We start from the raw sequence: 13,330 nt of genomic DNA on the forward strand, positions 1-13,330 counted from the left end.
ATGGATAGTAAAATAATGCTTGTAAGAATCCAGAAAAGGGAGAGGGTAATTTGGAATTAGAAAGAGGGGGTAGGAATTGACTTATGTTTTTAAGAAATGTAGGATATTCTTAAATGGAGAACATCCCAAATAGAGAGGCTATTTTTTCCTTAGGCTACAAGATAGGAATTCACATACTGTGTTCTAGGAACCAAATAGCCAGTTGGGCTGGAGCAAAGTGTTATACTAGAGAGTAGAGAGATAAGATTAGAGAGGTAGATATGGTGGGATTTGAATGGCAATGTAAAAAATTTAGACTTTCTACTATATGTAATAGAAACCCATTAAAAATTTTCAATCAGGAAAACAGGATCATAATGTCATAGATATAGAGGTAGAAGAGAACCAATAAACCATCTATTTCAACCTCTCAATTTACAGTTGAGAAAACCAAGACCCAGGACAATTAACTGGTCCAAAGTCACACTTACTATATATAAAGTAGTTAGTAGCAGAGCCAGGATTTGAACCTAGGTCCTCTTATTCCAGCATGCTTCCCACTGTAACAGTGCTGCTTCCTTAAATGAGAGTAATTAACTGGTATTTTAGGATGAATAACTAGTGTAGTTTAGATTGAATTAGAGATTGTTAGGGGGCCAGCTAGGATACCATCTCAATAATCTAAGCATTAGAAGATGAGAGCTGGACTAAGGCAATGCTGCTAGAAATGGGAAGGAAGGGACAGATGTAGAAGAAATCATAAAAGAAGGAAAACTATTTCATAAACCTGTCTAACAGGACTGGCTTCTGTCTTCCCAGTGCTCAAGTACTCTGAGGTGATTTTTGGTACCTGGGAGCTTAAGTGATGCTTCCAGGCTAGTACAGGAATTTATACATATTAAGCTTTACACCAGTGACTAGAGCTAATTCTTCCATGTTTCATTGTGTGAATAAGATTGGTACAGCATAAAAAGTTGTTTAGGAAGGACCAAGGTGGTAGCTTATAGCCATTCACTAATGATCTCACATCTTATTGTTTTTTCACCTCCCATTTATGGTCACCTTATTGTTTCATGTCTAGAGATAAAAAGAAAGAGGCTGAGTGGTCAATTTGTTTATTTGGCTGTCTTCCTGATCCACAGTGAAATTGATTTAACTGTGAAAATTGGTACTGATGGTGAAGACAAATCAAAAGTACTGGCTATGCTGTAATATGATCTGTGGACTTGTGTTGATGATCTGGTTGTTTTCTTTGGAACTATGATTATGAATACTCCATTAAGCAAAATTAAAGCAGATTGGTTTAGAAGTTGAGAGGTCATTTGACAATTTAGTCAATTTAGCATTTTTTATATGACAATATCAAGCCAAGAACCATTTTTTTTACAATATCCTTTGGGGGATACTATATGGCTCTGAACCATAGAATACCACAGTATCTGTAGTGTTGAAAATGCAGCTCACCTAAAAGGTAAACAAGGGATATGGTGAGCAAGAGGAAACTGAGTAGCCAAGAATAACAAGAAATATTGCAAAGAATCATCAGAGAGATATATGACTGGAGAAGAAGGTGGACCAGTCATGTGGTAAGAATGAGAGTAAGCAATAGACTTCTCACATGTTCCATCAATATTTTTTCTGTCTAAAAGAAGAAAAAAATAAGTAGGAAATATGACTTTTTTGAAATGTCAAATACATCAAGGACTTAAGACACTTCAACTACTGATAAATAGAAAAATGCTAAACTGGCTAGAGAATACCAAGTTCTTCCCAGGAGAAGCTTTGTTGTTTTGGAATATTAATTAATTAATTAAAATACTCAAAGGATTTCACTTTCAGGAATACTCTAATTTTCAATAATAAAATTTCTAATATAAACAATCTCTTTCCCATGCCCCTAGCACAATTGTCTATAGGATATCTCCACTTGTATATTCCATTAATATAAGTATTATCCATTAAACCATTAATATCCAAATTCAAAAAGCCTAAAGTCAGGCATTATCTATCTCTCAAAACATTTTTTTCTCTCCAACATCCTTTTTCTGATGATGGCATAACAACCTTGTCATCAGACTCAAAATCTCATCCTTGACTACTCCCTCTTCCATTCTCCTCATATCCAATTTGTCTTCAAGATCTGACAATTATATTTCTGAAATACATAAAACATTGATCAATCAGTCATTTCTATTCCCAGTTAAACCACCCAAGTTCAGGTCTTCATCATTTCTGATATGGAGTATGACAATGATCTCTTAATTATTCTTCCTACTTTCTTTTTCTCCTCTCTAACCTATTCTGTTTATTGTTGTCATTAAACTTTCTAAAGAGTTGACTTGATTACAAAAGCACAGGTCCTGGCATGGGCACCAGAGGGTATAGAGGTGAAACAAATACACAGATAAACAAATAGTACCTACTTTTAAAGAGCTTACATTCCAATGAAGGGATAACAATACACAAAAGAGGTTTTTCTCTAGTAGCTTTCTTTTTCTAGTATGAGAATTTTTGCCTTACTCATGAAGATTACCACATGGCACTCAGCACAATATGCTGCATTTAGTACATATTTTTAATAACCAGTCATATATTTCCTCCAATAATGTGTCTCCCGTGTTAAGATCATAGATTTTTGAAAGATGAATAATGGTGGAATGGAACTCATTCCACCCAGGTAAGAACACATTCAAATGTTTACTAGGTATGAACAAGACATGAATACCCTTCATTTTTTTATTCAACAAACATCTTTCAAGCACCTACTATGTGCCAGACATTGCCTTAAGTACTACATAAGCCCTCAAGACATTTGTTCCAAATGGATGAGTAATATTCTCATTCTTTCTGGAGACCTGAATAAAACCATTGAGCTAATTGAAACTGAGGGATTCTCGTGTCTGGCAGCAAAGAGAATGTTTCAACTGTGCCTTTGAGAAAGAATTGATGGGGGTAGAGGAATGGAGCACTAGCCTGCCTGTTACTCTTCCCCTTACTCCCTGTCCCTACCTCATTTGGAGGATAAGTTTAAACTGCAAAAAGTCTGAAGGATTTTGAACTTTTCATATTTCCATTATCCTCCTGGCAGTATCCCCGGGATGGATGATGGCAATATGTGAATTATGAGAGGACAGAATGGATGAAGATTCAAGGCTCTATAAAGAACTAAAAGTCAATCATATATAAAGATTAAATCTTTAGGACACTAGGAAAAGGACTTGTAGGAAATCTAAGTTTCCCCTTTGCCATAAGTGTACTCTAAATTTGAGCTAATTTTCCTCTGGACTCTGTATTTACTATATGGAGAATCTGTCCAAGACTTTTAGGGAGATGTTTTGTACAAATTATACTACTGTAGTAAGAGTTCTAAGGCTAAGGCTGTTCAACTGATATTATTGATAAGCATGGTGGGAATCACACCAGTGGGGGCTCATGTGCTATAGTTCTAGAGTCCCTGACCTCTCCCTTCTCCCCACCCAATCCTTACAACTCTGGGAGAACATAGTAGCAATGCTTTGGAAAATCCCGTCTGTCAATATAAATGGGCATTGAGATAGTCACCTCATAGCATGTGCTGCAGAAACAATAAAGGAGATATCTTTACTTGAAGATCCTCTGATATCTAATACCCAGGGGACATTCCTACCAACCAATATCATAGAGAATGTTCTATATAGAACCTAAATAGAAGAGATTCCCTATTTCTGGAAAGATTCTCCAAACATTACTGTTTGTCAATGACATTGTCTATATTATCTTAAGTCATGCTTCATTGCAGATGCTCCTCAGTGGAATCCAAAATAACTGAAAAAGTTTTGGCCCAAAAGTACATCAGAAAAACTAAATAGATGAAGAATGTCTATTGTCTAGACTAGGATATTGGTCACATGCATAACTAAAGAGCTAGTCCATCACTGTGGTTTTTTTGGTCAGATATAAGACAATCAATTGCATCCAGAATTCAGGAAGCAAAAGAGAGGGAATTTGAGAAATTAGTCTGTACCTTCAGTGGACTTATATATCTCCTTTAAACAAAATCCCATCTTGTTAATATTAATGTTCTTCTTGGCAGCCCTATATAGCCAAAAATCATGGAATGCCATAATCACTGAGGAATCAAAAGAAATCATTCAAAGGGAAACAGAGGTATGGTGGATATAAATAGTCTGCAGCATGTTTAAACAATGGATTAGGCAAAAGAGATGTTTAATCAGGAATGAAGATAGGCCAGTCTTCTGGTGATATGAACAACTCATGTACTGCAAAGGTTCCTAAGTAATATTGAGTTTAAAAAAAGGTCTCTAGTCTATCACAAAACCCTCTTATAGAAGATTTACTGGAGTGTGTAGATAAAAGTCCTATTGGATGAGAAGGATCATCTCTGCTTTCCATTGCTGGGTGGAGTACTTACATGATTCAGATCACAAACTAACTGAATTATTTAAATATAAACACATGCTTGGTAATTAATTAAAATATACATAAAAATGGCTTCCCTCCACCTCCAAGCAATCTTTCAGGGCAAATAAAATGTTACCATATTACTTCTATTCCTGGGTCGGAAAATATATTCAAATTGAGTTTAAGATAAGACTTTATATTCATTTCAAATCATTTGGGAAACATTTCTAAAATGATGTTGAGTTCTTCAAAATTTCCCATGTAGAAACTTTATTCCCTTCATTCTTTTTTCTTCCCACTGTGCTTCATTGCTATTTTATCATTTCTCTAACTTGACTATTTAACATTCTTTACAAGTGTTATGTCTGATTTTGCACATTTTTCGCTCTTTACAAAGTATTATTTGGCCATACTCAAATAACTTCCCATTTCTGTACTTCATTTTCCCTATCTTTAAAATGAGGGAGATACATAAGATAACCTTTAAAGACTCTTCCAGTTCTAAGGGAATATGATTTTCCTTATCTGCAAAATGAGGTGGGTATACCAGATGACATCTAAGGTGTTTTCCATTTCTTAGGGACTATGATGCTCTTATAAAATAAAATTATTTGTAGTACTATGACTCTCAGCAACATATTATACCTTTATAAGGAATCCCCTTGGTAATTTAATTTCAACAAATTATTTAAGTACCTATTGTATGCTAAGAACTATCTGTCATGATAGGTGCTGAGCAAATGAAAGACAGAATAGAAGTAGAGCCTGTTCTCAAGGAATTTACTTTCTATTGGGAGATCCCACAAAGATAAATACACTTTAATTCAGGGTGGTTAATGAAAGGGTCAAAGGAAATGAAAGATAGCTTTAGCAACTGGAAGGAGGAGAGATTGCTAATAGTTGGGGGGAATCAGAGAAAGATTTATGGAGGAGGTGGTATCTAAGGTGAGCACTGAAGGACATTGAGTTCTCAAAGAGGGAAAAGAAGGAACAAATAAGGATGCAGGATAGTATGTCAAATGCACAGAGGCAGAAGATAGAAAGTTGACATCAGGAAACAGCAAATAGTTCAGTGTGGTTAGAATTGTATTTAAACAGAATAAGGTTTGAAAGGTTGGTTGGCCAAATTGTAGAAGGTCTTAAACGATGGACTTAGGAACTTGTATTTTTATCATTGCCGTAATCAGTCAACTAGCATTTTTAAAGCAACTACTTGCTTTTGAAAGTCTTTGATCCAGGAAGTCATTGTCAGAACTTTGCTTTTAGAAGATAATTTTGGCAGTTGTTTGGAACATGGATTAGAAAAGAAAATCTAGAGCCAAGGAGACCAATTAATGGGCTATTACAATAGTTCAGCTATGAAGTAATGACTGCCTGTCTGAGTGGAGAAAAGTGGGTTGATGTGACAGATGTAGTGGAAGTAGAAATAGATGAGACTTGGCAATTAATAGATATAGTAGGTAAGGTAGAGAGGAAAGTAGAAAAAAGACTTCAAAGTTATATATCTAGTTGACTGGAATGATATTGGTGTCTTCAACAAAAGAAGAAGTTTTAGGGGGAAAAAAGATAGGATTAGATGAGGGATATGTTATGGATATGTTGAGTTTGAGGTGCCCCACAGAGCAACCAGATGATGACCAGTGGGCAGCTGGAGTTCAGGAGACAGATGAGGGCTGCATGTGCCCTGGGATTCATAGATCTTGGAGTAAGTTGGATAAATATGATAACTGAATTATTGGGAATGAATGAAGACAAAAGGAAAGAAAGTAGGAAAAGAAGACAAGAGGGCACTGGCAAGAACTTTGGGTATATTCATAGTTAAGTATAGGAAACGAATGATGAGCCAGTGAAGACCAAGTAGGGGTGAGAAGGCAGAAAGAGAACCAAAAGAAAGAGTACTACCAGGGAAGCCACAGGAAAAGAAATATAGAGTGATAGCTTCAAAGAATCATCAAATTACAGATTTAGAGCTAGAAGGGACTGGGGGTCAATAAGCCCAACCCCTTTTAATTTATTTTAAAAACTTATTACATTATAATGCCCAGTTAACTCCCTCCCTTCTCTACCCCCAACCCCATAATAAGGCATCATTTGACAAAAAAAGATATATATGTATAAAAGACGATGTTTTACTTATTTCTATTTATGAGTTCTTTCTCTGAGATGAACACATACAAATCATTCTTCAAACAATATTTCTGTTGCTGTATATAATGGGTCAGTAAGCCCAATCTCTCTTTATTTTATAATTGTGGGGTCTGAGGCTGAGAGAGGTTAAGTGACTTTCTCAGTCTCAGAGCTATGGGAGGATTTAGACCTCAGGTCTTCCAGATTCCAAGCAAAATACTTCATCTGCTGAGTCACATGACTGTCAATGGCAGAGTAAAGTTAAGGTTTAAAGATGGAGAGCTTCCCATGTTTAAGGCTATGAGGAAAAGGAGCAAAGGCACAGCCTTTACCCAACCAGTTTCAGTCATCAAGATAGAAATATCAATCTTTCATAAAATTAATAATAAATTTTAGCCACTTGATTTGGATTCAAGAAATATAAAAAGATATTTTAAAAATCCTTCATGGTATTATAATTAGATAGATAGATAGATAGACATCATGTTTTGGTTAGATTACTTTCTTTCTGGAAGACTTAAGTAGGGACACAGCACAACAATAACACAGGATAAGGTAGGTGTGGATGGATTATGATCTGCATTGTTTAAGAGTGTATTTACCTTATCTTAAAGTCTAAGTATGTGTGTGTTTTCTTGGCCTGGATCTGTAATTTCAGCAGTATGGGAAACCCCCTCCACTGACAGACTCATTTTTAACTTCCAGTATTAGTGAATTCTCTATACCACTGGTGTCAAACTCAAATAGAGGCAGAGGCCATTAATCTGTACATAAAGATCCCTGCAGGCCACATAATAACTTAGTTTTAAAAATGTAATGTTATCTATGTTTTATTGTATTTCTACTTTTTTTATTAAGTATTTCCCAATTACATTTTAGTCTAGTTCAGAGCACTAGGGAGTGTAGCTGGGAGCTATGTGTTTCATTCTTTTGGTCTAGAGCACTGAGAAGTTAAATGACTGGCCCAGAGTCACAGAACCAATATGTGTCAGAGCTTCTAGGTTCCAAAGCCAGTCTTTTATTTACTAAGCCATGCTTCCTCTCACGAATACAAACACACATATACTATAGCAAAAGAAAAATGATCTCTTAGTAGGATATTCTCAGTTTGACAAAATAGCTATACTTGATTTTAGAACTTTTTCTATTTAAGGAACCATCTGAATCATTTATGTACTTGTGTCTATATCTACAAGCCATTTTAACAAAGTAAAAATATCAGATGATTTGTCCTTCCACTTAAGGAGAACCAAAGGATGTCATTTTTCTGACATGTCAAATATCTGCTATGCATTGAATACAAAATTTCAGTTCTATTCTGCTCCTGCTTTTTAAAAAAGCAAGATAACTTAGTCTGTCTCTATTTCGCAGAGGGGGCCCAACTCTCTCTTTCTACTAAAGGTTGAAAGATGACTTATTCACTTCAGTCCTCAAAATAATAGACAATAGCTTTGGCTTTCCTTTTGAATTACTCTTAACTGACAACCCCCCCCCCCAAAAAAAAAAAACTGTAGTCTATATTCAGTGCTTCAAAGGCATATACGTTAATATCTCTTCTTGGATTTTGTAATTAGAAGAGAAATGGCAAAGCAAAGATATCCAACTAGAATAGAAGCATAATTTCTATTTCTGGTTCAGGTTTTTCTGCTACCACATAAAAATTTACAGAAATTCTCATTCTCATTAAATAAAAGCCATTTTGTAATGGAGAAAAAGTATTAATTGTTTATGGTGTGTCATCACATCAAAGAATCTTGAGAAGATATTTAAGATAACACAAAATGAGATGCAAGGAAAAACTATCCTCCCCCCAAATGTTTACTATGAATGTACACAGTTAAATTTGTATCCAGTTGAATTTGCTTAGGTAGGAAACAAGGACAAAAATGAATCCAGAAACATACAAAGGCAGGCATGATTTCAAAGAGGTTAATAGAAATGTTGCAGTTCTCCAGAGGCCTTTGAGACTCTCCTGGCAGCTGGCTTTCTGGCACCAAAGGATAGTGTCTGATTTTGTAATTACAGTTGGTGGCCTGCTAAAAAACTATGTTTCTGCTTGAGATGTATTACAGTAACTGCAAGGCTATTTCCTTGAATCATCCAGATGCTGTACTCCTTGATCACATGAAGTGTGTTTATATTCAATCTCTGAGAATCTGACTGGGGTACAATAGCTGAGAAGGAATCAGTTTGTTCTCTTGGGAATACTGGTAGTTACCATAGATAAAATGTCACCATGTTTAACCTCTGTCTGGGTGGAGACAAAGCCTATGACTGTTATCTTGTTAAAAGGAGTCAGATTTTCTACTGGTCTATAATGAACCTTGTAGCACAGCCATCATAGATGGTGATTGCTAGTGGCTGATTCTATCTCAGGAAATAACTAGGTCTTCCAGGCCTGTAGAAGGAAGATTCTCAATTTCAAAGCAGTTGCAACTGGTGAAATCAATTTCATTTCAATCAGAAGAACTGTTCTGAAACACATAAATGGGTGAATATATGGCTAGAGTTAGCTTCTCCAAAGGAGCTAGAAATAATTTTGAAGTCATGACAAAAGTGGTGGAGAAAATGAGAAACAATGAACTGAAATGACTTGATCAAGGTAATTTTGTCTTAAGATCATAAGATTTAGAACTAAAGATCATGTAGTCTACTTAGTGATGGAGGAGGCATTTAGATGCTGGGCTCTTGAGTTGACTCATTCCAAGTAACATCTTTAGAGGGGAGGGTGAGGAAGAGAGGGCAAAATGATGTTTGATTTCAGGCAACAAAGTAGATATAACTAAACAAATGAGATAGATATTAAGACACTTAACCCCTTTCCCTTTTGGTTGGATTTGGCTGCCATTTTCAAACCACACCTCCATTGCACTAATTTCCACCTTCCTCTCCTTATGGACCATCTTTCAATGTTAGAGAGTTTTCATTTCATTTCATTTCACAAAGAAACTCAGCTTTTTAGCCAGGACAGGCAATTTCAGCAGGCAGCTGGTTGGCAGTTACTTTAAGGTGCCTGCTTAGCTAAATTAAACTGAGTTCAGAAGGAAGATGGCTTCCTGTTACTGTACCTTTCCCACTAAAAGCATTTTTGTGAACTAAGATATAAATTATAAACATCAATTTTATAATATGATGCTATTTGACTAATGAACTATAGCTGTTGTGTTCACAACAATGAATACTTTATAGTAATATTATATACATATATATAATATTATATTAGTCCCATATGAATTTATATACTAATAGAAGAAGAAAATATATTTGTTTATTGGCAAATTTTATTCCCTGGCAAATATTTCTTTGCCTAACAATCTAGTATAATATATAGTATAATCCCTTGCATATAGTTGGAATGCAAAATATACCCTAGTCAATGAATGCCAGAATTACAAGTTCAACTGGTGGTATTAGAAAAGGATGAGGCAGGTAGTGCTATTTTGCAGGTAATGTAGGGCACTTATTCAAAATCCCTGAAACTTGTGATATAAATAAAGGTATCTGTTGACTAAACTACTGAAAGATTTTAAGCAAAAGCCTATATGGTAGAAAGAAAAAGAATATTTTAGGTGCACTTGAATCCTAGGAATCATAGGAGTTGGGGCTTAATGAGACCTCAGAACTAGATGTGTAAGTAGGATTGGGCTTTGCCCCAGCGGACCAAAATTTAGAGTGCAAATTCCAATATATTAAAAAAAAAAACCCCAAACTTCAAGTAAGCATCTGTGTAGCAAGAATACAAGTAATACAATAGGAAGGTAGTATGTGGAGGGCTTCTCCATGCTCCCAAGCTACATACATCCCTGGAGAATTCCTCTCTGTCCTTAGCCTATCCTAATTTCTTCCAGCAATAGTCCTATGGTGAAGAGGGGAAAATTGGGCTTCTGTCACATGTTCAACTATATATCTTACTGCCTGCTCATGACATTTGACACAGCTAGGTGGCAGAGTAGATAGTCCTAGACTTCAAGGCAGGAAGACTTTAAGTTCAAATGCTACCTCAGATTAATTGTGTATGAGGGAGGTAGGGGTGCAGTGCAAGAGAGTTCTGGTATTAAAATTAATTAAGACCTGAATTCACATTCTGTCTCCAACACTAGCTATGTGACTTGAGAAGCAAATCTTTTTGTCTGCCTCATTTTCCTCATTCATAAAACAAGAGATTTGGACTCTAAAGGTCTAATCCAGCTTGAAATCTCAATACTGTATTTTGTGGTACTATTTCCTCCCCCATCCCCAACCTCAATGATTAGTCAGAGGTAATACAGTCTAACTTCCTCATTTTATATTAGGGAAACTAAAGATGAAAGAGATTAGGAAGTAGTAAAATCTTAAACCCAGTCTCAGTAAAGTATATACAGCAAATGAAAAAGGTTCCTCTCCTGTTTTCATCAAGTAAGAGATTGGCTTTATTTTACTAGGGCATCTATAGAAACCTAGAACAGTGATGGCAAACCTTTTAGAGACAGAGTGCTGGGCCCTGCCCCCTCCAGTGCCAGGCACACCCTGCCCCTTACCCCTTATCCTACACTGGGGATGGAGGAAACCCTCCCATTGGTCTGCTTGATGGAAGGTCAGGTAAAGTAAGAAATATCCTCAGCAAGTGTAGAGAGGAGGAGGGGAGTGGCCTGAGTGCTCTGCTCCCTTCCAGCTCTGCTGCTGTGAGCTGCCCAACTTAACACCCCCCCCTCCCCCCCCCCCGCTATGTGGTCCTATTGGACTGCTGGGTAGAGGGGTGAGAGATGTGAAACATTTCTAGTGATGAACTCTGGTGAAGAGAGGGGAAGAGCAGTCACTTGTCCATAGAGAGTGCTCTGTGTGCCATCTTTGGCACCTGTGCAATATATTCACCACCACTGACCTAGAAGATACCAGTTAAATAAGACTACTATTTTCTTACTAAAGTCAATAAAGAGTTTCCCTAAACCTTGATGTTCTAGGCATGGTGCCACCATCAATTACACTGTTAACCCAGCAAAAGTTAAAATGGAGGCAGAGAAGTGAACCAACCAAGAACTTTTTTGCTGACAGTCCACTCTTTTAGGGAATCTTATGGAACAGCTTAAATAATCCATTCACACACCTTGCCTTTTTCTGTTAAAATTAGTGTTCTGCAGTAAGTACATTCAGAGATTGTTATAGAGTTTTGGGTCTTTTAATTAAACCAGTTTTATCAGATTGGGAGAAGAGGAAATCTGAATACCCTTTTAGGAAATAAAATATTCCACCCAGTCTTATATAATACCCATCTGGGATTTTTTCAAGAAAGTCATCTAATAAAAGTTACTCACTTTTCAGATGATTGCAACCATCAATGTTATATTTCTGGACACAATTTTAACCTGATAGGAATTTGTTTCACTTGGGAGGACAGAAAAAAAAAAAGATGGTTTACTTCTTCAGACTTTAGAGAGGTCCACCCTAATATCCTTTTGAAATAGAGCAACCAAAATGCTAAACCCACAACTGGCTTTTCCAAGGAAAGTCAATGGCTTTCTCAAGGGATATCATCTGAAATCATTTGCATTCCTTACAGTGTTCTATCAAAACTACCTATTATTAGATGAGGAAAGAGAAAAATCTTAAAAATCTGCAATAGTTTTCTCTTACCCTTTTAGAGTATGTGAGGGAGTCCCCTTCTCTGTTATCAATTCTAAGCATTCTCTACAAAGCTCAGTTTCCTGGCATCTAGCTGATGTAGTGAATGGAATACAGGAATTGGAATCAGAAAATCTCCAGTTCATATTCTGCCTCAAACTCTCATTAGCTCTGTCTTTGGGTCAGTCACCTAACTTTCCTCTGCTTCATTTCTTTTTTTATTTTTTTGGTCTTAAAAGGCAGACTTGACTACTTAACCCTTCTACCACCAACTCTATCTCAGTAGCTTTCTATCACACCCAAGAACAAATATAAAATCCTGTTTAGCATTCAAAGTATTTCATAACCTACTCCCTTTACCTTTCAAGTTTTCATATACCTTACAGGCACCCCCAATCCAGTGACTCCTCTCCTTGCTGTTCTTGGAACAAGACACTATAACTCCACTACAGATATTTTCTCTGGTTGCCCCTAATGCTTGGAATGTTCTCCCACTTCATGGCCATCTATTGGATTCTTCAACTCCAGCTAAAATCCTACCCTCTATAGGAAGCCTTTCACAAACTCTTTTAATTCTAGTGTCTTCCCTATGTTATTTCCTCTTTAACTTGCATAGTTTATTTGTAGTTTTCTTTATTTTGCATGTTGTTTCTGGTAGTGAATGAACTCCACGAGGCCCTTTCTTTGTATCTGCAGAACTTAATACAGTACCGGCCACATAGTGGGCCCTTAATAAATGTTTATTGAATAACTTCGGACCAATCAGCAGTTTTCTGTTTGAATTGGATTGAATAACAACAATTTAAACTAACATTTAGGTATCCCTTTACAGATATCATCTCATCCTCACAATAACCCTTTGGCTGTGGGAAATATTATTCCCCAATTTATAGATGAAAAAATTGGAAGCAGAGATTTCAGTGACTTGCCTAGAGGTCACACAGGCAGTGCTTGAGAGTGGATTTGAACCCTGGTCTTCCAAAGCTCTATCTTTTTACAGGTGAGAAAACTGAAGAAGACAGCAGTTCCACTGACTTGTCCACGCGGATTTGAACCTTGTTCTTCTAAGGCTCCAAGTCTAGGATTCTATCCGGCAGGTTGGGGGAAAAAAAAAAAGCCCAGAGCTGGGCAGGTCACTGAGGGGGATGGCCGAACATCTGTAACTGGTCACACGTTCCAGATTTCCAATAGTCGTCCACGTGCAGAAGCTGACTGGACTCTTTCC

Source organism: Monodelphis domestica, chromosome 1, assembly GCF_027887165.1.
Source record: "Monodelphis domestica isolate mMonDom1 chromosome 1, mMonDom1.pri, whole genome shotgun sequence".
Lineage (NCBI taxonomy): Eukaryota > Metazoa > Chordata > Mammalia > Didelphimorphia > Didelphidae > Monodelphis > Monodelphis domestica.